The sequence below is a fragment of the Plectropomus leopardus genome, chromosome 24 (assembly GCF_026936395.1).
Source record: "Plectropomus leopardus strain MGB_pleo_1.0 chromosome 24, ASM2693639v1, whole genome shotgun sequence".
In the NCBI taxonomy this organism is placed as follows: Eukaryota; Metazoa; Chordata; class Actinopteri; order Perciformes; family Serranidae; genus Plectropomus; species Plectropomus leopardus.
This window is the reverse complement of record NC_142199.1, coordinates 18,134,576-18,157,882: the sequence shown is the minus strand read 5'-3', so window position 1 is coordinate 18,157,882 and position 23,307 is coordinate 18,134,576. Positions and strand designations below refer to the sequence as shown.

Genomic DNA, 23,307 nt, shown 5'->3' with positions numbered 1-23,307 from the left:
CTACAAGTCACCCTGCGTTTTCAGAGTGCAGTGCTCTTTAAGGTTGATAGGGAGCTTTGAGCTGTGAAATATAAGACGGCGCCTGTCCATATAGAGCTTTGAAAGTAAGGAGATTTTTAATTCAATTCTGGATTTTACAGGAGGCCTGCGCAAAGAAGCTGAAACTGTAGAAATATGATTGCTTTTCTTGGTTCCCATTAGCACACGTGCAGCAACGTTCTGGACCAGTCGGAGAGACTTTAGAGACTTTTTGAGGCAACCTGATAATAGGGAGGTACAGTAATCCAGCCTAGAAGTAACGCATGTGTGCACTAATTTTTTGGCGACTGTTTGAGACAGGATATGCCTCGTTTTTGCAATATTACGCAAGTGAAAGAAAGCAGTCCTTGATCCTTGAAGTTTGGTTTATATGAGAGGCATAAGATAAATCTCCATCAAATATACAGTTGTGCTAGAGGCCGAGGCAATGCCATCTAGAGAAATTATATCTTCAGAAAAAGAGTTTATGAGGTGTTTGGGGCTGAGTACAATAACCTCAGTTTTGTCTGAAATTGGAGAAAAGCTGGTAAGTTAGTTAAGTTAGGCAAGTTTGAACAGCCTCAGAGATGCCACAGGCTTCCTTTAATCCACCGGTCTTTGCTGGATTCACAGTTTCATCATTTATTTACAGTTAATCTTATCTATTTTAAATCCTTTAAGAAGTAGTTTTGCTGTCTAGTTATTAGTTTCATAAACATTTTCATTTATAAAGCTACTTGTTCAAGCATTATTAGTTATTTTAATTCCTTTCCCTTTAAGTCATGTAGCAACAATGAAATCCTTGATGTCATCGTGAAAAAGAAGAACTCATAAGTGGAGCCATTGTAAATGAAATTGTATACCAATTCATCATTAACATCTGGGGGTTAAAAATGGCAAAGATTAAGAGTTGTGCCAGTCTTTAAGTCTAGTGACAAAAATGAAACGAACAACTATCGACAAATATATTCTGCCTTCACTCTCAAAAATAATGGAGAGAGTTATGTATAGCAGACTGAGTAGCTATTTAGAAAAAAATAATATTTTGGTTCCCTCACAGTATGGCTCCAGGCAAAAAAGTGTATGACGATGCTTAATCTCACTGAAAATATAAACAACACCATGGACAAAGGTGATTGTGGCATTGGTGGGTTTTTTTTGGACTTGTCAAAGGCCTTTGTCACTTGATTTTTTAGATTCTGTTGTATAAATTGTCTGATTAGAGGCAAGGCACTTAGCTGGTTTAAAAGCCACCATAAAAGTTATGAACAGAATCGGTGACAAAGGGCAGCCCTGGCGGAGTCCAACCCTCACCGGAAACAAGTTTGACTTACTGCCGGCAATGCAGACCAAGCTCTGGCACCGGTCATACAGGGAACGGACAGCCCGTATCAGGGAGTCCGAAACCCCGTATTCCCGGAGAACCCCCCACAGGACTCACCGAGGGACACGGTCGAATGCCTTCTCCAAGTCCACAAAGCACATGTGGACTGGTTAGGCAAACGCCCACGCACCCTCAAGGACCGTGCCAAAGGTCCAGAGCTGGTCCACAGTTCCACGACCGGGGCGAAAAGCGCATTGCTCCTCCTGAATCCTTTTCATTTACATTTGAAAGATAATCAATTCAATTAAGAAAATATATACATATAAATACAAATACAATACAACAATGTGTTAACAATTTTCACAAAGTATTTTGAATATTAAGGTCGTTTACTCCAGTACTTTAATTCAAGCAATAATTTCACTCAGTTACTTTCACTTGGAGTAACATTTGGCCAGGAGTATCTGTACTTTGACTCACAATCTATACGTTTCCCACAATGCAGCTGGACAGTGTGTTGTATTTGTCCCTCAGACGTTACAGCATGAGATGGATGTGTGGAGCTGCACTGTGTCTGAAAGATATTCCCCGCAGTAACTGTGGGGACAGAGAGGGACAGTGTGAAGGCCGTCCTGTCCTATCTGCGCGTCCTATCTGCGCGTCCTCTCTGCGTGTCCTCTCTGCACGTCCTCTCTGCTGGAGTCGAGCCAACACTGACACCACGCAGCTTATCAGCTCTCTCTGCGCTCGCCACAACTTCACTTCTTTATCTCGTCATCATGGGAAACTTGAAGTCAACTCTGTCCTTTGGACTTGTCTCAACCCACTGAGGTTGTGATGTGTTCAGATTATTGAGAGACGTGCAGGGAGCAGCAGTGAGACGTGACAGAGACACATCCTGTGTGTTTGTATCTGCATCTGTGAGAGACAGAGAGAGTTGCATACATCAATATCATAAATATATTGAAAATAAAAAGAAAGACTTCAGTGTGGAGCTTCTTGGATTTTCACTTCATGTTTGTATTCAGGACAGACGTCTCCTTTCTAAAAAGAACGCTGATCGTTTGGCCACAATTTGAATTTTGATGGAAAAATAATCAATCAAACATTTAAACTCCTTGAAGTCAGACCCTGAAATTTCCGACCTGCAGAGGGTTGCTCAGGGTGGGGTGCTGCACGTGGAAACAGGAAATATTTTTGGCCTATTTATTTGAAATAACACTATGAGCAAATGTGCAAAACACAATACAGAGAAGGACTAATCTGACTTACTCTGCCTGTGATTACTGAGCACAAATATCCTCGTCTTAACCTAACCAATCATTTCAACAAAGGCAACGAGTACTAGCCAATCAGAGAGAGGACAGGGCGCCGCGCTGTGACGTAATCGTCCTCTGAAGCATGCAGACCCTGAGTTGGGAAATAGCTAATTATCAATCCTCTGATGATGAAGGAATGACCTTAGAAGGCTCCTTTAAATGCGCCCTTCTTTTCCCATTTTTTGGAGGACACATCGCCACTAACCTTCGCAACAATTTCCCAACATTCCTTGCGCGCCCGCTATTTTCAAAAATCCTTTGTCATCATGGCGGCACAAAGTGAATGTAATGTAGGGGCCCACACTTACTATTACTACAGTGACTTTTTCTTTGTCACTCCAGAAAGGAATGACTGCTGAGTATTCAAAACTTTTAAAAGTAAACGAAATAAATGAAATTAAAAATGTTAGTCATGCAATCAGAGATGAATGAACGATTACATGTTTGTAAATTAACACATCTAAGTTTGCTGTAAAGCAGCTTTCATTAGCAAAATATTAAAATGAATGCTCAAATAAAATTATTATTTAACCCACTGAAACTTGGGAAAAAAAAGGCTCATCATCAGAAGAGATATGTTTTTAGTTTTCTTTCAAAAATATTTGGCGAGGTGGCTTCTCGGGTATTCATAGGCAGTGTGGCCCAGAGCTTTGGGACCTTAGACCAGAGCAGACTTTGACCGCGTAGTTTGGCTACAAGGCATTGGACAAGTTTAAATGTTTAACGAGCCTTATCACGCTACACTCGTAGCATAACACGTGTTTGTTGGATTTAGCCTTATAATGCTAAAGTTCAAAAATCAGGTTTACATATTTTATTTTGCAGAACAAATCATCTGAATATCTTTAGTCAGTGTTTACTACTGACCTTATTTAAGGCATTCTACTGAAAACCAATTCAAACAACCCATAGACTTAAAGTTGTGCTAAAAGGCTAACAGACAGCCATGTTTTAGTACTCAATATTTCACACCTCTATTCAGGAGAGAGAGGGAGCCAGCAGTCATTTTTTGGTAGCGATACGAGCGCCAATTGGTTAAATCTTGGTAGCAGACGGCAAGGTGATTGGCCATCACTACCAAGTATGAGCTCGACTTACGGGTGGCAGGGAGCGCCAACGAGCCACAAAACACAGGAAAACATCAAGAGTGAAACCCATGCTTGTTCATACATGAACAAAGACAGAAATGAATGGTTGTCACCAATGCTCATGTGACAGTGCTGAAAGTTGTCCCTAATCCGTCTACATCTTTTAAAGATTAAAGAGGAGTTCCGCATCCTCGGGAATGAAGCTCCTCCAAGTCTGGCGGTACGACAGCAGATACTTCTGAGTCTTTTGCCAGATGGCAGCAGGGTGAACAGCAAGGTGGCTGGGGTGGGTGTTGTCTCTCAGCATCCTTTGGGCCCCGTGCAGCCGTCTCACGTCAACCACGTCACTGAAGCTGTCAATGGGAATAAGTGATGTTCTGGGCAGTTTCAATCACCCGCTGCAGATCCTTCCTGTCGTGGGCAGCGCACAAACTATGTCAACTCGTGATGGGGTTTAAGACAGAATAATCTCTATTGCTCCTCTGTAGAAGTTAACCAGGATCTTGCTCCAGAATGTAGCCTTGCCACGTTTCCGTAGGATGTAGAGCCTATTCTGTCCTTTTCTTTTAGCCTGGATGGTGATGTGTGATGACCAACATATGCTCTCAGTGATTGTGATCGCAAGAAACCTACAGCTGTTCACCTGCTGCACCTCAGCTCAACTGATGTAGACAGGGTCTGTGTTTTTGCCTCCTTCTTTCTACAATCAACAGTCGCCTCAGTGGTTCAGCTGATGTTGAGCAGGAGGTACTTCTCTGCAAGATTTATTCCCTCTCAAGTAAGAGTTATATGTGTTTGCAAGGCTCAGCCTGACCATGATTGTATTCATTTTCCCCGCACAAGGACAAGGCCCATCAATGCCTGACTGACGCCAACGGTGCAAGACGCATAGCCAAACCTAGGTCGACAAATGCTCACCAACGGTCCGACATTGAGCGTCGGACGACCGTGGGCTTGGTGTGTCAGGGCCCAAAGTGTGTCTTACCTATCGAGATGAATAGCCTAGACACAGGAACTGCAAGGAAATTTGGGCTGTTTTCTCCTACTGATTTTTTTAAAGCAATTATTTCTACATATCAAACCTGACACTGCAGTTTCAGTCTTGCCAAAAGGTGTTGCACTGACCAGGAATCGGACCTGCGTCCACTGCGTGGAGGGCTATTCCCTACAGACATCTCCTCGTTAGTATAGTGGTGAGTATCCCCGCCTGTCACGCGGGAGACCGGGGTTCAATTCCCCGACGGGGAGATTAGTTGCATTTTTCGAAAATGCTGCGTCGCCTCACCTCGTCTGTGTCACTTTCAGCACTTATTAACCAAGCATGAGCGACTAATATCTGATTGTCACTGTATGCAGCACAACAACTTCTGTGGCGTTTCCGTAGTGTAGTGGTTATCACGTTCGCCTCACACGCGAAAGGTCCCCGGTTCGAAACCGGGCGGAAACAAGGAGATATTTTCGTGATCATATCTCAAACATCACACGTTTCCTGACGCTGCATGACTAGCTGCTGTTGCTGGCAATGATCAAAAGATCTGCAACTTCCAACATGTCCCTAAACGTGGCCCTCAGGGGGAGTACAAGTGTGGTGGTGTGCTTTTTAGCGACAACCATCTGCTTGATTTTGGCCTGCATTTCCACCACAGGCAAACAAGCACGGAAACAACATGCCTTTATCAAACGACATGTATAGCATTGGTGGTTCAGTGGTAGAATTCTCGCCTGCCACGCGGGAGGCCCGGGTTCGATTCCCGGCTAATGCAAGAATTCTTTGCTCCAATGAAATTGTACTGAAGGGCCTTTTACATGACCTCAAATTTGTCTTTCAATGGGCCATCTGGAAATGACTGTTACAGTGCTCTTGCTCGTTGCCACTTTTGCAGCCAATTCAGCAATGTTGTTGAGCCATTTGACATGGATGAGGTGAGGTGATGCAGCATGTTTGAAAAGGACTGTAACTTCCCCATTTGGGAATTGAACCCCAGTCTCCTGCGTGACAGGCAGGGATATTGACCACTATACTAACAAGGAGATATTCATGAGAAACAGCCCTCTATGCAATACCGGTGGGTTCCATTCCTAGTCAGTGTACCTTGACTGAAACTGCAGTTTCAGAACCTGTCGTTACCAGCAGCTTAACCCCACTACTAAACGACCTCGGGGAATGTAAATATGGGCTGTCCCACATAGAAATTTATAAAATAATAAACGGAAGATGGTGCCATGGGTTAAGAAGGAAACGGAAATAAAGCAGGTTCAGAAACACTGCATTCTCCAGAGACAGAGACGTTGTCTAGAGGAAAGACTGATAAGAAACAGAATGAGAATTCAACAAAATAAATAAATAAATAAATAAATAAAAATAAAAACAGATAGCACCAATACGGTCAAGATGAAGCCGTAAAGTTTACAGTCAATACACAGTCACTACCGTATTCAGTCCATAAACGGGACAACGGCAGCATCCCATTTGTATTACCTGCTAGATGTGAAGCCTATTGCCACAAAAGTACAAACCGAGCCAACGGGCACAAGTGGGTTCCAGAATCAGTCATTCACTGGGGCCGAGGCCGGGTCCTTCTTGAGTCTCTTATTGACGAACTCCAGGGCCTGATCCGGGTCTTCAAATCTGTACGTCTGGCCGCTAGACATGGTGATGTGCAGAGTGGCAGGATACCGGAGGCCCAATTTGACGTCATCACAGGCATGGAGCTCCCTCTTCACCTGGGCAAAAGCCGCCCTCCGCTTGGCCACAATTGGTGTAAAGTCCGGGAAAATATACACCCTTTTCCCGTTGTATAACAGGGGGGAGCGTTGTCCAGCACGACGTAGGATAGCATTCCTCACTTGAAATTGTGTCACCCTGACGACCATCGGGCGCGGTGGTTCTCCCTCTTTTGGTTTGGTACGCAGTGTGCGATGGGCCCTATCGAGCCCGGGCGGCTCGTCGAGTCCCAGCAAGTCCATTAAAAGTTTAGCAATAAACTCTGTAGGTTGGGGACCCTCGGATCTCTCAGGCAGACCCACCAGTCGGATATTATGCCATCTAGAGCGTGCCTCCAGTTCCTCACATTTATTCCCCAGAGACTCCACCGCAGCAGATAGCTTAGTTATGGTCTCCTGCATGCTAGTTAGCTGGTCCGAATGCTCGTTAGCCGAGCGCTCCAAGTCGCTTATAGTGCCACATTGCAAGGAGACTTTTTCTTGAAGCGGTTTGATAGCAGTCGCCACCGCCTTTTTAACTAGCTCTACAATAATAGATTCAAATTTTGCCACAATTTCAGTACGTTGGTCGACCATCATTACCTTAATGCTACGTAGCAACTCTTCATTAGCACCCGGCCTCTCAGGTGACTCGGGCTCACATTGCGGCCTGCTTCGTCCGGACTTGGCAGACTCGTTTTTTGCCCGACCGCTCGACATTAATGTGGTTCTGATTCACAAAATGTAGGCCTCTTAAAAAACAATCGACCACCTCAAAGTTACCGAAAAACATGTTCTACATCGTTCGCGTCTTGACCACGCCCCCTCATCATCTACTACACTTAGATAAAGATGATTATTTAGATAATTTAGATGTTTTTCTCTGATATTTGGAAGTTTTCGGATTTTTTCGTAACGGAATAAACCGGGACGTACGAGATGGCGTCTCCTCTTTTGGACATGTTGGGGACATTTCAGCTTCAACTGAGAGAAACTTTTGAGTTTATTCAGCTTCAGTCACATCTGAACAATGTGCAGTGGACAAAACACAGTTTCCATTTACAAAAGGACATTTTAATCGACAAATAATCAACGAAAAAAATCAATACGTTATCAGGGGTGTTCCAAAGAAGCAACAGATTCTCAAAAATGGACACTTTAAACTCTCAACATCTGTAAAAGCTGCAGTTTATATGTCACTATCATGTATTAAAACCACTATCAACGCTTACAACATATTAACAAATAAACGTCATACATTTAAAAAAGACTATTTATACATTTGGAAAAATACTTTAAATAGATTTACAATTTTTAAAAAGAAGACTTTACAAAAATATTTAATGCAAATTAAAACAGAATTCATACATTTGCAAAGATATCTATATATAAAGACTACAAATAAAAATGACTTTTGACAAATGAAAAAAAATGCTTTATACTAATAAAAAATGCTTTTTACATTAGCAAAGGTACATACAAATAAAGAATTTGAACAACTAAAAAATATTAATAGAAATAAAAAACACTTTTATTAAAAGAAAAGTCTTTTTAGTTAAAAAAACATATTAATGAGAAAGACCTTATAACAATAATAAAAGATTATATACAAATATTTTAAAAAGTCTTAATTCAAATAAACAAGACTTTATCCAAGTAAAAAAGACCAAAAATAAACAAGCCTTCACAAAAATAAAAAAGGTCTTATTACAAATACAAAAAACTTTATTCAAATAAAAAAAATGATAAGTCTTTATAAAAATAAAACAAAGACTTTATATTAAAGCTCGTCACAAAGCGACACTTTCTGATGAGTTTGGATCTGTTTACTTATTGATCTTAATTTCTCTTTATGTATTTTAAACTAAATTCCAACTTTTTTTTACCTGATATAATAATTATAGCTGAAGTGCTAGACTGAAATGTTTTTCACTCAGGAAATATGTCAGCAGTAAGCAGGAAAGTGTGCAGGAGTTTCTCACTTTGTCTTAAGATTGCTCCTTTGTCTTCTTTTAAAATGATTTTCAACTTTTTATAATTTAATTATTTAAAAAAAACAATAACTTCCAATAATCTCTGTCTCCCACTTTAAAACATTTTTTAAAAAATATTAATTTCCTATCATCTATCTCCCTCTTTAAAAATATTTTAAAACTATTTTTAAAAATTAATATTAAATTCCATTTACCCTCTTTCCCTTTTATGAAAAATAATTGAACTTTTTAAAAAAAAAACACCATTAACTTCCAATAATCTATCTCCCTCTTTAATAATATTTTAAAACTATTTTTAAAAATTAATATTTAAGTCCATTTATCTCTTTCCCTTTAAGAAAATAATTTCACTATTTTGAAAAAAAAATATTAACTTCCAATCATCTTCCTCTTACTCTTCCAAAAATATGTTGAACTATTTTTTTATTATTATTAAATTCCAATAATCTCTTTCCCTTCTATAAAAAAAAAACCAATTGAACTTTTTAGAAAAAATCATTAACTTCCAATAATCTTTCTCCCTCTCTAAAAATATTTTAAGACTACTTTTAAAAATTATTATTAAATTAAATTAATCTTTCCCTTTAAGAAAATAATTTCACTATTTTTTAAAAATATTAACTTCCAATCATCTCCCCCTGACTCTTCCAAAAATATGTTGAACTATTTGATGATTATTATTAAAAAAATAATTGAACTTTTTTAAAAGAATATTTTTAACATTTAATCATCTCCCTTCTTTAAAAAAAATCAACCTTTTTATTATCAACTTCGAATCTCAAAAATATTTTTCAGCTATGTTTTAAATTATTATTAACTTCCAATCATCTCTCTCTTCTTCTTTAAAATATTTTTAAACTTTTAAAATTAACTTGTAATGATGTTTTCCTTTAAAAAAAAAAAAAAAGGTTTAACGTTTTAAAAACGATTTATTTCTCCTTCCTAAAACTCATTTTCAGGAGCAACAATGCGCCTTTAAATGACTTTTACGTCATTTTTTTTATTCTCATTTATTGACTCGCGCTGCTTTGTGTCGTCATTGGAATGTTTGCTGCATGACGTCATGACGCAGCGGGCCCTGTGATTGGCTGACCGCTGATCAACGGCTGATGATCGACAGGTGCTTCTCATCGAGCGCGAGTGTGAGTGAGCGTGCAGCCTTCCGCCGCCGGACACACACCGTGACGGTAAGATCATGAAATATCAGCTACAATCATCAAATACACGATTCAGTTTAGCTGCATCGCGATTTGAACGACGTGTTGTGGACGTTGAGTGAAAACTGGAGCAGCAGGCGGATCCCTGACACTCTCAGAGGGACAGTGTCCTCAAAATCTGTCCTGAAATCACACAGGGAACACGGAGAAGACAGTGTTTGAGTCCTAACTTTGACATTTCAGGACAGATTTTAAGGACACAGTTTCTCTCCGTGAAGCTGAACATGAACATGGTGTTTTCTAAATAAGTTATTGTATGAAAATTGGTAAAAAAATAATAAGTTTAAATGAAGTTTAGGACCAAAAAAGGCGTTTAACCCGACGGTCAACGAGAATAATGAATACTTTTTTTTGATCTTTAGGGGTTAAATTTTGGTTTGTTAAAGTCGCTCTGATAAAGAATTATCACAAGCAGAAATAAGTACCAGCACAAATGTATATAAATGTTAAAATAAAAATGCAATAAGAGTAAACAGTTAGTACAAAAATGTAAATAATTCATTCATATATAATAAGTTGAGTATGTACATTTGTAAAATTATAGATGAAAAGAAATACAGTAATAGACAATAAGCACTAGTATGATATTATTTAAATTATTTTAAAATGTATTACTATTTTATGAATGGATTCATGTTTGTGTGTGTGCTGAAAACATAATTTTTTGTGTAAAGAAATACAGTAATACACAGTAAGCACTAGTATGCAATTATTTACAAATATATGAAGATTTTATTAATGGATTCATGTTGTTTTTGTGTGTGTATTTTTGTGCTCTAAATTTATTGATCATATGTAAAAAATATATAATTTTACAGAATAATTCTATTTTTTCATAGATTTTTTTCAGGCCTTGTTTTTTTTTTTTTAACACTTTCCTGTGAGGTGTGTGTTGTTCTTGTGACACTATTCTATTCATTTGTTATAATAATTAATAATTACTTCAAACTTTAAATTATTTTTTATTTTTAAGCAGTCAGTTCTTTCTCTGTGGTCTTTCATATTGTTGTATGTGTAATTTCAGGCTGACACCTGCTGGTGAGTCAGTGGAACTGCACGGGAATTTTGACAAATGTAAACAGGAAGTAGGACAAACCACAGGAAGTTTTTATTTATGTGAAATTATTTCAGATATGATACTGAAACGATCATTTTTCAGAGTTTTAAAATGAACCGTAGTTTAAAACAGAAAAAATATCAATTAAAAAAAAATTTAAAAAAGCAGATTTCATGATAAAATCAACTGGAACTTGTTTAATTCTGAACCGATTTTCACACACAGAAAAAAATAGATATGTTTATTTGCGGATCTTGACCTCCCCAATTTGGCACCCACCAATCAGGCGTCTACATTCATATATCTATCATTTTTTGAAAAAGCCATTAAAATGTGTAAATAACAATACAGATTTTTACTTAATTAAAAAATAATACGTTAAAATAGACAACACAAGTAAATTAACAAAATAAAAGATGGATTATTTATATATATATATACACTGTGTATATATATATGTGTGTGTATATAGTATATATAAGAAAGTTTATTCCGTTTAATCAAATCAGTTTAGCTGCAACACAAACGTCATTATACAGACATGAATGAAGCTGCAGGACAGGACTCCATGTCTCTGTCCCCTTGTGTGTTTCTGTCCTTCATGTCTCCGTCTTTGTGTTTGTCCTCCATGTCTTTGTCCTTGTACGTTTCTGTCCTTCATGTCTCTGTTTCCTCGTGCGTTTTGTGTCCTTCGTGTCTCTGTCCTCTGTGTCTCAGCAGCTCCAGGAGTGGACGCTGCAGCTCCACATGAAGTCAATGAGTCGAGGACGTCGGCGCTTCCGTGTTTGTCTGAAGTCACACCGTCTGTCTTGAGCTGAGGACGTCGCCGCTTCCGTGTTTGTCTGAAGTCAAACCGTCTGTCCTGAGCTGAGGACGTCGCCGCTTCCGTGTTTGTCTGAGTGAAAGACTAGATCTCGTGTCTCAGCCTGTGTGTCCCCCTCCCCCGTCCCTCTCTGTCTCTGTTTTTTCCCCTCGGCCACCTCTTTGTACCCCTCCCCCGTCCCTCTGTGTGTGTCCTCAGGGGGGGATGTCGGGGGAGGGGGGCTGTAAGTTGATCTTTTTGTTTTCTCGCCCACAGCTCACCAATCCCCGCTCTCTGACGTCAAGGCTCTTTGAATATTTTCCCAGCAGCCCCCTGGTTCCTGAGCGTCTTGAAAAATGAAAAGTGGATCAAAGCGGGTCAAAGCAGGTCAGTACCCCCCTAGATCTCCCAGCACACACTCCATACCTCTCTACACTCTTATAAATGCTGTTTTACAGCTGTTTAAGCAGAGTTTTACTCCATTAAAGCTTGATTTCCTCCACCACCGTCACATTAGCTTTCCCCTCACTCAGACCTGGTTAAATTCCAAACCGAGCCCTGAGTACTATCGTGTAACTCCGGTTGCACATATACTAAAATTGGAACGATACAGAGAAGATTAGCATGGCCCCTGCGCAAGGATGACACGCAAATTCGTGAAGCGTTCCTTATTTTTAACCCTAAATAAGTTTTTTAAAAATGGGAACGTGCATACTGAAATTGAAATATAATTCAAATTGGACCAAAAATTTACTTAAATTGGAAAATAATTACTAAAATTGGAACAACAAATAAGTTCAAATCGGAACATCATTACTTAATTTTGAACATCATTGCTAAATTTGGAACAGCATTACTTCATTTGGAACAAAATATTTTTAAATTGTAATGTCATTACTAAAATTGGAACAACAAATATACTAAATGTGGAACATCATCACTAAATTTGGAACATCATTACTTAATTTGGAACATCATTACTAAATTTGGAACATCATTACTTAATTTCGAACATCATTACTAAATTTGGAACATCATTACTTAATTTCGAACATCATTACTAAATTTGGAACATCATTACTTAATTTGGAACAAAAATATTTTTAAATCGTAACATCATTACTAAAATTGGAACAACAAATATACTAAATTTGGAATGTCATTATTAAATTTGGAACATCATTACTTAATTTCGAACATCATTACTAAATTTGGAACAAAAATATTTTTAAATCGTAACATCATTACTAAAATTGGAACAACAAATATACTAACTTTGGAACATCATTACTAAATTTGGAACATCATTACTTAATTTGGAACATCATTACTAAATTTGGAACATCATTACTTAATTTCGAACATCATTACTAAATTTCGAACATCATTACTTAATTTCGAACATCATTACTAAATTTGGAACATCATTACTTAATTTCGAACATCATTACTAAATTTGGAACATCATTACTTAATTTGGAACAAAAATATTTTTAAATCGTAACATCATTACTAAAATTGGAACAACAAATATACTAAATTTGGAACGTCATTATTAAATTTGGAACATCATTACTTAATTTCGAACATCATTACTAAATTTGGAACAAAAATATTTTTAAATCGTAACATCATTACTAAAATTGGAACAACAAATATACTAACTTTGGAACATCATTACTAAATTTGGAACATCATTACTTAATTTCCAACATCATTACTAAATTTGGAACATCATTACTAAATTTGGTACAAAAGCACTGAAACTAAAGTAAAAATGTACTTTAGTTGTGTGATTGGTTCCACTGCTGAAACAAATAAAGTCAGGCTCCTCAGATGATGGAGATGAGCAGTGGATAATGGAGGTAGCTGCTGCTGAGCAGGAGGTAGCTGCTGCTGCTGCTGAATGGGAGGTTGCTGCTGCTGCTGCTGAATGGGAGTTAACTGCTACTGCTGTGTAACGGGAGGTAGCTGCTACTGCTGCTGAGTGGGAGATGGCTGCTACTGCTGCAAAATGGGAGGTAGCTGTCATACTGTCGTAGCAGGCGGATCTTCTCTGTTTGGTTCCAGGTTTAGTATCTGTATCTGGAAATTCAGAAGGCTCTGAGTGAGAGGAACCCTCTGAGAGGAACTGTGTCCTTAAAATCTGTCCTAAAATGTCAAAGTTAGGACTCAAACACAACCTTGTCTGTGTTCCAGTTTTATTTCGTGTCCCCCTCTCCAAACAGAAAAGCAACATGTGCACTAAAACTGGAACAACAGCGAGAAGATTGTGTTGTGTGAATTTATGAATGGATTCATGTTTGTGTGTGTGTTTGTGCTGTCAAATATAATACTTATATGTAAAACTTTCCAACAAACTTTCCTGTTGGTGTGTGTGTGTGTGTGTGTTTTTGTTTTTGTGATATAATTATTATAGTTATTGTAATGTGGGAGGTAGCTGCTGCTGCTGAAATGGAAGTAGCTGCTGCTGCTGCTGAAAGGGAGGTAGCTGCTACTGCTGCTGAGTGGGAGGTAGCTGCTGCTGAGCAGAAGGTAGCTGCTGCCACTGCTGAGCAGAAGGTAGCTGCTGCTGCTGCTGAATGGGAGGTAGCTGCTGCTGCTGCTGCTGAGCGGGAGGTAGCTGCTACCGCTGCTGAGCGGAGGTAGCTGCTACCGCTGCTGAGGTGTATCAGAGGTGGACCAGCAGCTTCTGCCTCTTCCCACAGTGAATGAATAATGTTCTATTTTGAACTTAATCTTATGCTTCGTAATGTTCATAAAGTCTTTGTAATGTGGTTTCAGTCTCAGACTGTTCGATGATCATGTGTCAAAAACAGCTCCAACAAGTTGTCGTTTTTATGCCAATTTTTTTATTTTTGTTTTTTAAATTTGTGACACAGTTTCAAATATACATACTTATTTTTCTAATACTTAGAATTGTACTGCAGATATAGTAAATTTTACAGGATAATTACATGTATTTTATATTGTGTCTTTGACACAAATTTAAATTTTCTCCATTTGTTTGTGAAATATTGCGTTTAGGAGAACAGGACGAATGAACAACCTGAAAGTCTGATGTCAAAGGCATAAAAACAAGCCATGCAGTTTCCTTATTGAACTGAACTGAATCCTCCAAAACCTGCATCAACAGCAGTTCACTGCATTCAGATGCCTTTCACAGGTATTTCAACCATAAAAACGTGAGCAGTTTGTTTTCTTTCAAAAACACGGCAATTAGCATTTTGGTAAGAAATGCACCACAAAAGAGAAAAAGAGGGAGAGACAATTATTAGAATTTAAAAACAAAAATTAATTTAAAATTTGATCTAGGGGAAAAGGTTTACTTTTGTTGTTGCAAATTTGCAAAAAAAAGAGTCTTTCTCTGAGTTTATAAAGTTGGACATTTGTGAAAAAAATCACTAATTTCTGAGAAAAATTTAAATTTCTTGGATTAAAATGGAAAATTTGTAAAAAGGTTATACTCTGAGTTTGTAAGGTCGCAAATTTCTTTCACAAATTTTGAGAAAAAAAAGTTAGCTTTTCTCTGAGTTGATCCCCAAAAAACAGAAAAAAATCAATTTTTCTGACTTTTTTTCCTCACTAATTTGCGACTTTATAAACTCAGAAAAATTGACTTTTTGCTCAAAAAGTTGTGACATTCATCTCAGGAGTTCTAATGATTTTTCAAGTTATTGTGCTCTTTTTGTCCCCCAAAAGGAGGACCCCAATATACTGCCGTAGCAGGTGGATCTTCTCTGTTTGGTTCCAGTTTTAGTATCTGTGCAGCCGGAGCTGCTCGACAGAGCAATGATCAATGATCAATGATCCTCAGGGGTTAAATTTTGGTTTGTTACAGTCACTCAATCACTGATAGAGAATTATCACAAGCAGAAATAAGTACCAGCACAAATGTATGTAAATATAAATATTAAAGTAAAAAGTAATAGTAAGTGCAAAAAATGTAAATAATTCATTAATGTATAGTAAGTTGAGTAAGTACATTTGTAAAATTAAAGATGTAAAGAAATACAGTAATAGACAATAAGCACTAATATGCTATTATTTAAATTATTTACAACTTTAGAATTTAGAATGAATGAATTCATGTTTGTGTATGTGTGCTGAAAATATAATAATTATATGTGAAAAAAATTACACTTTTTTAAAACTAATTTTTACATTACTAAGTTTTACAGAATTATTATAATTTTTAAGAGATTTTTTCTTTTGGTGTGTGTGTGTGTTTTGTCTTGTTTTTGTGATATAAATACTATAATTATATGTTAATTATAAATATTTTTTTTTTATTTTCAAGCAGTAAGTTCCTTGTTTTTGTTCTTTTTAAACTTTAACATTTGTGTGTGTGTCTTGTTTTTTGTGCTATAATTATCATAACCGTATTTTTAAAATCAAGTCTACAGATTGATATTTTTAAGCATTTTTTCAGGTTGAGTTTTCTTTTTCCCTTGTGTGTGTGCGTGCATTTGTGAATCCATATAACAGGGAACCTCCATGTTGTTACACATTCACCAACAGGGGACGTTTTTTAAGGTCCCCACTTGGTCATGCAGTAAATCATCCTAAAATGATGTGTTAAGGCCTCTGGTTAAATTTTTCAATATTTGCCAAGAGGGGACCTAAATGTGTGTGTGAATATCCATATTCAGCTCCGTCCCTGCTGGTTGGAGCAGGTATTTGAACGACCTCTTCACACACATCATTTTTAACACTCCTCTTCAGGGTGAACGGCTTGCAGTCCCCAGCAGCCTTTCAGACTGTAGATGGCCCGTTAAACAGCCTTCAGTAACGTTAATGTGGATGACATGGAGGTCATAGAATGTATCAAATATGATACAAATGGCTTTATAGGGTTAATGATGAATGATAATAAAACCTCTCCTGAAACATGATTTTTTTAAATCATTTTTTGTTTTAAAATACAAAGGTTAGCTTTAGGTGATATCTTAACTTTTAAGCTCCATACAGTTTTAAAATAAAGGGTTATCCAGAAGGCAGGAGAGAAATTAGTATTTTAGAGTCTAAAACAAAAAAAGAAGACTATGAACCAAGCAGAATAAAATCCTAAATAAAAAGGTCAGCAGTAAGACTTTTTCTTTTTAGGTTTAATTATATAAAATGATGTAACATCAGACTTTTAAACCTTTAAAGACCTTTAAAGTTGTTCAGTCCCTGACCATACTTACCTCACAAGCACTCATTAGTTTTTCTATATATACAGTCGTCTTCAAAATTACTCATACCCTTGCTAAATCTTGTGATTTTTCATCTAGTGATGAAATCAATGGATGTTTTCAAATTTGTGTATCAGTTATATGTGACCAACAATTGAACGAATGACAACAATACAAAATTCAAAAAAATATTTATTTCTGGGGTATTTTATTAATGGAGTCCCAAAAAATGCCATGTTCAAAATTATTCATACCCCTGACAATATTTGATTTTTTGATTTTCAAAAATCAACTTTAAATAACAATCGAACATTCGTTACGAGGCTTCGTGAGAAGTGTGCAATATCTCGTGATATTTAGGTAAACTAGAACCTCTGAGACTGTGGCCGAATGTTTCCTCTGTGACATCACACTCACATCAAAGACAGATGACATCACCATACATTCCGAGTTCCGGAACTTTCAGCTGCTTGAGATTGTTTCTGCTCAGTTGGTTGTGAATAGAATGACATGAAAAGTGTATAATACCCGGATCTACTGACCCATAGAGTGTGCGTAGAAGTGATGAACGACAGCCGAACACGGCTGAGTGCGACCGACTGTACCCGAGCACTAACGCTGACTCACTGGCTCGCTCCAGGTTCGCTCACAGAAATGGCACACGAGTGCACGAAGTGAGCAGCGCTCGTTCACGCGTATTCCTCTCGTAGTCTGCTCGTAGTGGGTTAGATTATTAACAACAGCAGCTAATCAGCGATATAATGACAGCGGTGCTGGTCAGTTTTTATATTTAATTGATAATCAGCCATTAAGTACTAGCTTTACGTCTGATGTATTACTAATGTCTGTGCAGCGGAGGTAAGTAAACATTGATATTAAAGCTTTATATTGCAAAGTTGAATTGCAGTTGGGCTATTATTATGTAATATTACGCTTTATGGGTTGGATGAATGTTAATTATTGTAAACCCACACAAACGCTTTAGCATTTGTGTACATTGAATTGTGATATATGTCATGGATGTATTAAATATAAACAGACTCTTTAACCGACCAGCTGGCTGTATTTTCTTGTCATAGGTCTTTGACATGATTGATTACAAGATAACACGATCGCCGTGATTCCTCGTGGCCGTTATAGATACCAGACAGTTAGTGCCTAGGATGTAATTAAAATATCCGGTTGTGTGCTGTACATTTGAAATGTTTTGGAGTGGAATTATTTAGTTCAAGACTGTGTAGTGATGATAAATTAATATAAATGTCAGTGAAATAATTCTTTTGTATGCTTGGAAAATGACTTACATTAGAAAGTTCTATCTGTTAAAAAAGTATATTTTTTTATTTGGGTTGCATGAAATGGAAATATTTAAGTATCTAAAAATGGTTCATAGGTATAGTACACATTAAGAATTTGTGATAATAACTTCCAAAACAAGTATAGTATTTAAAAGGGAAATAAACAGGCTTTCCAACAGTAAAAGATTTATTGCCAAGGAACATTACTACAACAAAGAAATAACCAACCAAACACAAATTTCCTTACTTTTTGTGTTTAGTTTATGTATATGTACAAGTGTGGATGTGTAAATGTGTGTGTTTGTGTGTGGAGAGAGAGACAAAAAGAACAGAACAATAACAGAGGCTACAACAAGACGCCAGGTCCAAGATGCTGGATCAAAGATGGCTGCAGAGCGAGGAAGGTCTTAGCTGACCATGTGGTTGGTCAAAGGAACAAAGAAAAGCAGGAGCTTTATGTTCACTCTCTGTGCTTCTGCTTAGAGTCAATTTATAAGGGTTGGATCTAATATGTAAATAAGGTGCTTTGGATAGTAAAAGGGAATTAAGATGCATGCGAAACCCTGTCTGTGTGAGGCATAAACAAACTCAATTTAAACCAGCCCAGTTCTGTAAAATCATTTCAGTTCATCAGTAATGTGTGTTTGAAGACACGACAGCCTCACTGACAAAGATGACTTGATAAAGAGCTGGATGTGTCAAAGTTTCCGCTGATGATGAGATAAAGAAGTCACGTTGTTGGGACCGCAGAGAGAAGCTGGTGATGAGGGTTGAGTTTGTGAGGTGTCAGTGTTTGACGGACTCTCAGACGGAGACCTCGGAGCAGAATGGCTGCAGTCACAGAGCTCTGGTTCCTGCTGTTTGCTCTCATCAACAACATTCATGCACAAGAACTCATCAGCATCAAGGAGGAACGGGACTCTTACACCTTCGAGCTCCCGAGGAGGCCGACTCCTGCCTGATCTCCAGGTCTGTTGGTGAGGAGAAGCTCGTCCTGTGGAACACCTCTGACCTCTGGTCCCACAACTCCACAGCACCTGAAGACCTGAAACAACGACTCTCAGTCATCAGCACGCACAATATCTTTTCTTACAAGATCCACAATCTGACCCACTCAGACTCCGGCCTGTACCGAGAGGAGTGTTGGACCGACGGCAGAGTCACACATGACAAGAACAGCTCTGTCATCGTCTGCAGGAGAGTGCGTCGAGGAAGAGTTTTTGAAATCACACCTGGAGGAACAGGGGTTCTGCCATGTAACAGAGTGGTTGACAATCTGAACGTCCTGTGGCTCAGACGTGACTTTGGATTTAAACAGGAAATATGGAGCAGAGTCTTTGGGGACAATGAGACATCAGTGATGGACGATGTTGGAGGAAGATACCAACTGAATAAAGACACATCAGCTCTTCACGTGTTTAATTTCACAACAACAGCCAAGACAGAGTTCAGCTGTCTGCTGATGGAGCAGCAGCAGTGTGTCAGCAGTGACTCTGTAGTGTTAAAGGTGTTCACAGAGATGATCTATCGCTCAGTGGGAGAGACGGCCGTGTTACCGTGCGCTCTCACTGATTTCAGTGATGACCAGCTCCCACGCTGGACTGTAAATAGCATTGAACAACCAAACCAGACTGTGGACCAAAACTACTCTCTGGTGGTTTCATCACTGACGTTAAACCACTCAGGTGTGTACGTCTGTAAAACTCCTGTCAGTGAGAAAAAGTACTATCTCCTGGTGTGTCCTAACTTTGGTCCTCCTGATGTAGAGCTCTTCTCAGACGGAGAAAACGTCACTCTCAGGTGCAAAGATCGGGAAAGGGGGCGGTGGGTTGAATGGTTCATCAAGTCGAACCGAACAGAAGGCAGAGCTGTTCATATATGGCCTTTAAGGGGGATGAGTAGAATAAGGTACGGTGAAGGTGGTTCTTTGGTTATCTCTAATGTCTCACTGAGAGACACAGGAGAGTATTGGTGTGCAGTTGTGGATGAACATTTTCAGTGTCTGTCAGCAAGCAAAACAGTGTTACAGTACAGAGATCCGTTTGGGGTTCACTCCACCTTCTACAAAGTGAGATGGTCAGTGCTCAGCCTTCTGCTGCTGACGCTCTGTGTCATCGTGGTCGCTGTGAACCGGAGGACCAGGACCAGCTATCACTGAAATGACCTAAAAACACCTAAAATCTTCAAAAACTGGCAAATTAGTGGTTATGTAAAAATGGTGTTTAACGATGCTGAAATAGAAAGAGTGCATGAAAATCAAATATCAGGACAAAACCGGACAAACATACAGAGCATGTGTGTCTGTCACAGGTGGAACAGTTGTTACGAATTAAAACTGTTGAGTTCACGATGAAAATTAAAATAAAAATGTTTAAAAAATGTGGTTTTTAAATATACAGCTGGGATATGGTTTACTTTGAATGAAATGTTTCAGAATTTTGATTCTATTCTTTTTCTTTTATGAATTCTGTTTTTGTTTTTACATTTTTTTGTGTTAATAGTTATGTTTAGTAGAAAATGAGTTCTTCATGTGAATACATTCAGTAAAAAGGGAAGCTACAATCAGCTGTAATCGTTTCTCAGCTCAGAAGTCGACCTTTGACCTGACAGCGTGCAGATATATCTGTATATATTGTACATTTTGTGTGCGTATTTTCTTTGTGCTGTTGTGGGTCCGTGTGACGGACTTTTATCTTGTTTTATTGAACTGATGTTTGATTTGAAATCAGATGATGATGTGATTTTTTTAATTTCATTTGAAGGAGTGTGAGTTGTTTTTCATGACATCATTTTTACGTGATTGTTATTATACTCTAAATCTATATCAACCAGTAATCAATCGTCTCTATAATAAAGCTGAAATAGAAACAATCAAAATTGGTCTCCACTTTTTACTGTTTGGATTGTGGTTTCTGGTTTTAATGATAATAAGCAACATATCTGTTGTAAATTGAATGAATGGATCTTTACTTTAAACATGTAAAACAAAGCAAAGAAGAGATTTTAACCCTCTGAACACTGAGCTGTTTATCCAAGTTTTGATTCGTATATCCTCACCTTTTTCTTTTCAGCACAGCCTGGGCTATCGGGATATTTAGGCTGCAGTGACATAACTTGAATGTACAAATAGTTAAGAGACCATAAAGACAAAACAAAAAACAAAACGGAAATCGAATTTTACAAATCTTTAGTGATAAATTGCACAAATTTTCACAAATATTATATACAAGCAAACACAGACAAACTAAACTTTCTACACACAATTCAGAAAACTATTTACAAAAATGAATTATTTAGACAGCCCTGTGAAGAAAGTCAAATTATGACACAGGGGGAACTATTTACAGGGAGTGAAGGAAAAAAAACAACAAAGCAAAAGCAACAATTAACAATGAACTATTTTCTTTTTTTTAAAAAAAAAAAGAAGCTTTTTCGGGGTGTTCCAGTCAACCCCGCATCTTAGCGTTAGCTGATCAGAGGAATTCACAGCTGGCTCTGATGTGGGGCTTTTTGTTGCATAAACCCTTGTGACTGGGAGAGCCTTGTCTTTGTTGACCTTGTCCAAGGGGCCGTGTAACTAGTTAACATGCCGCAGTCTTATTTTTTATCAGAAATAACCAGACAAATCGCTCCGAATCGAGAAAGAGCTATCAATCTGTGGATCTTTTCCTGGTTCCGGGTGAGGTTTCTCGTGTTGAGTCAAATTTAGCCGCAGGCTCCACTCCTGGTGGTGCCCTTCCGTCAGTTCCTTTAAGTTTCAGCTTTGCAACCATACTCCCCCCGGAACCCAAAGACTTTGGTTTCCCGGACGCTGTTCCAATGGGTCATGGGAATAACGCTGCCAGATCGCTAGTTGGCATCGTTTATGTTCGGAACTACGATGGTGTCCGATCATCTTCGAACCTCCGACTTTTTTGATAAATGAAAACATTCTTAGCAAATGCTTTCGCTATTGTCTGTCTTATGTCTGTCAAAAAATTTCACCTCTAGCCAACAATACGAATACCCCTGGCCGTCCCTCTTAATCACGGCCCCAATTCAGAGAGAAAACCCACAAAATAGAACCGGAGTCCTATTCTATTCCTAGCTGCGGTATTCAGGCGACCAGGCCTGATTTGAACACTCTAACGGTGCGTACCCACCAAACGCGATTAAAAATGATCGCGCCTCAAGATTACATACAAAGTCAATGCAAAGATGCGATTTGACGCCTCATTTTGCCGGGCGACGCGATGGACGCGATTGTGCGGTGTGTTGGACGCGAAATTCGCATCACGTCCAACGCCTCGCGTCCAACGCTCGAGTTGAAATAATTGAACTTTTGCGGCGTCGTCGCGTGAAGACGCGCCGCGACAGCCTATCAGCGTTGAGATCGTCATCGACATGCTGACGTATGGACGTCCTGGTGTTCCCTCGCAAAATCTAATCAATGGAGGAGCAGCTTATCGTCGCCGTCACCGCTCACCCAGAGCTGTACGACAGTTCCTGTTCCTTGTTGCAGGAGACGGTGGAACTCGCCGAGCTCACGCCGCCTCCTTAGGGTAGCATGCACCCAGAACCGACGTCGGCGCCTAGCCCGCAGATGACGCTGGGAACTTCTCCAGAGCAGGTGTGGTGCAGCGATCGTCAACGAGAGAATGAAATGGCGGAAGAAATGTTGTTGTTTGGGCGGGCTCAACGCGCGGCGCGATTTCGTCGCGCGTCGAGTCCCATTTTGGGGTTTTTGTACGAGCGTCAAAACTGGAGCGTCCGGCGCGACGCGATTTCATTTAGTTTGGTGGGTACGCACGGTAAAAGTAAATGCTTGGACCCGAGGGGACACTCAGCTAAGAGCATCAAGGGGGCGCAAAGTGGTAGGGGCAAGTTTTTTTTTTCCGTCAGACTCTTTGGTCTGGCCTCTCCACAGAAGACATTCAAAGACACTCCAATAGAGCAGAGCATACTCCTGTTTGTGAAGTCAGGAGTATGCTCTGTTCTGTTGGAACATCTTTGAAAGTCTGGATCACTGAGGCACACAAGCCCCAGCACCACGACAAGGCAGAGTCCATGCCGGGGATGTTCTACGGATGTAGATACAAACACGCACGATGTGTCTCTGTCGCGTCTGACTGCTGAAAGTTTCCCTTGATGATGAGATAAAGACATGAGGATGTGGTGAGCGCAGAGAGAGCTGATAAGCTGAGTGGTGTCAGTGTTTGCTCGACTCCAGCAGAGAGGACATGCAGAGTGGACAGGACGACCTTCACACTGTCCTTTTCTGTCCCCACAGTTACTGCGGGGAATATCTTTCAGACATAGTGCAGCTCCACA

At 38.9% G+C, this 23,307-nt stretch overlaps 4 non-coding genes and 1 pseudogene across 4 annotated transcripts; all 5 read left to right on the top strand.

The window, feature by feature from the left end:
* Positions 1-4,925: 4,925 nt before the first annotated feature.
* On the top strand, positions 4,926-4,997 carry trnad-guc (transfer RNA aspartic acid (anticodon GUC)). Its single transcript has one exon. It is a non-coding gene; the product is annotated as a tRNA-Asp (tRNA).
* Positions 4,998-5,123: 126 nt separating this feature from the next.
* trnav-cac (transfer RNA valine (anticodon CAC)) lies at positions 5,124-5,196 on the top strand. The gene has a single exon. It is a non-coding gene; the product is annotated as a tRNA-Val (tRNA).
* A 245-nt stretch (positions 5,197-5,441) lies between these two features.
* Positions 5,442-5,512, top strand: trnag-gcc (transfer RNA glycine (anticodon GCC)). The gene has a single exon. It is a non-coding gene; the product is annotated as a tRNA-Gly (tRNA).
* A 6,580-nt stretch (positions 5,513-12,092) lies between these two features.
* LOC148185535 (U6 spliceosomal RNA) lies at positions 12,093-12,198 on the top strand. The gene has a single exon (XR_015775966.1). It is a non-coding gene; the product is annotated as a U6 spliceosomal RNA (small nuclear RNA).
* Positions 12,199-18,780: 6,582 nt separating this feature from the next.
* Positions 18,781-20,863, top strand: LOC148185534 (uncharacterized; annotated as a pseudogene).
* The last annotated feature ends 2,444 nt before the right edge of the window (positions 20,864-23,307 follow it).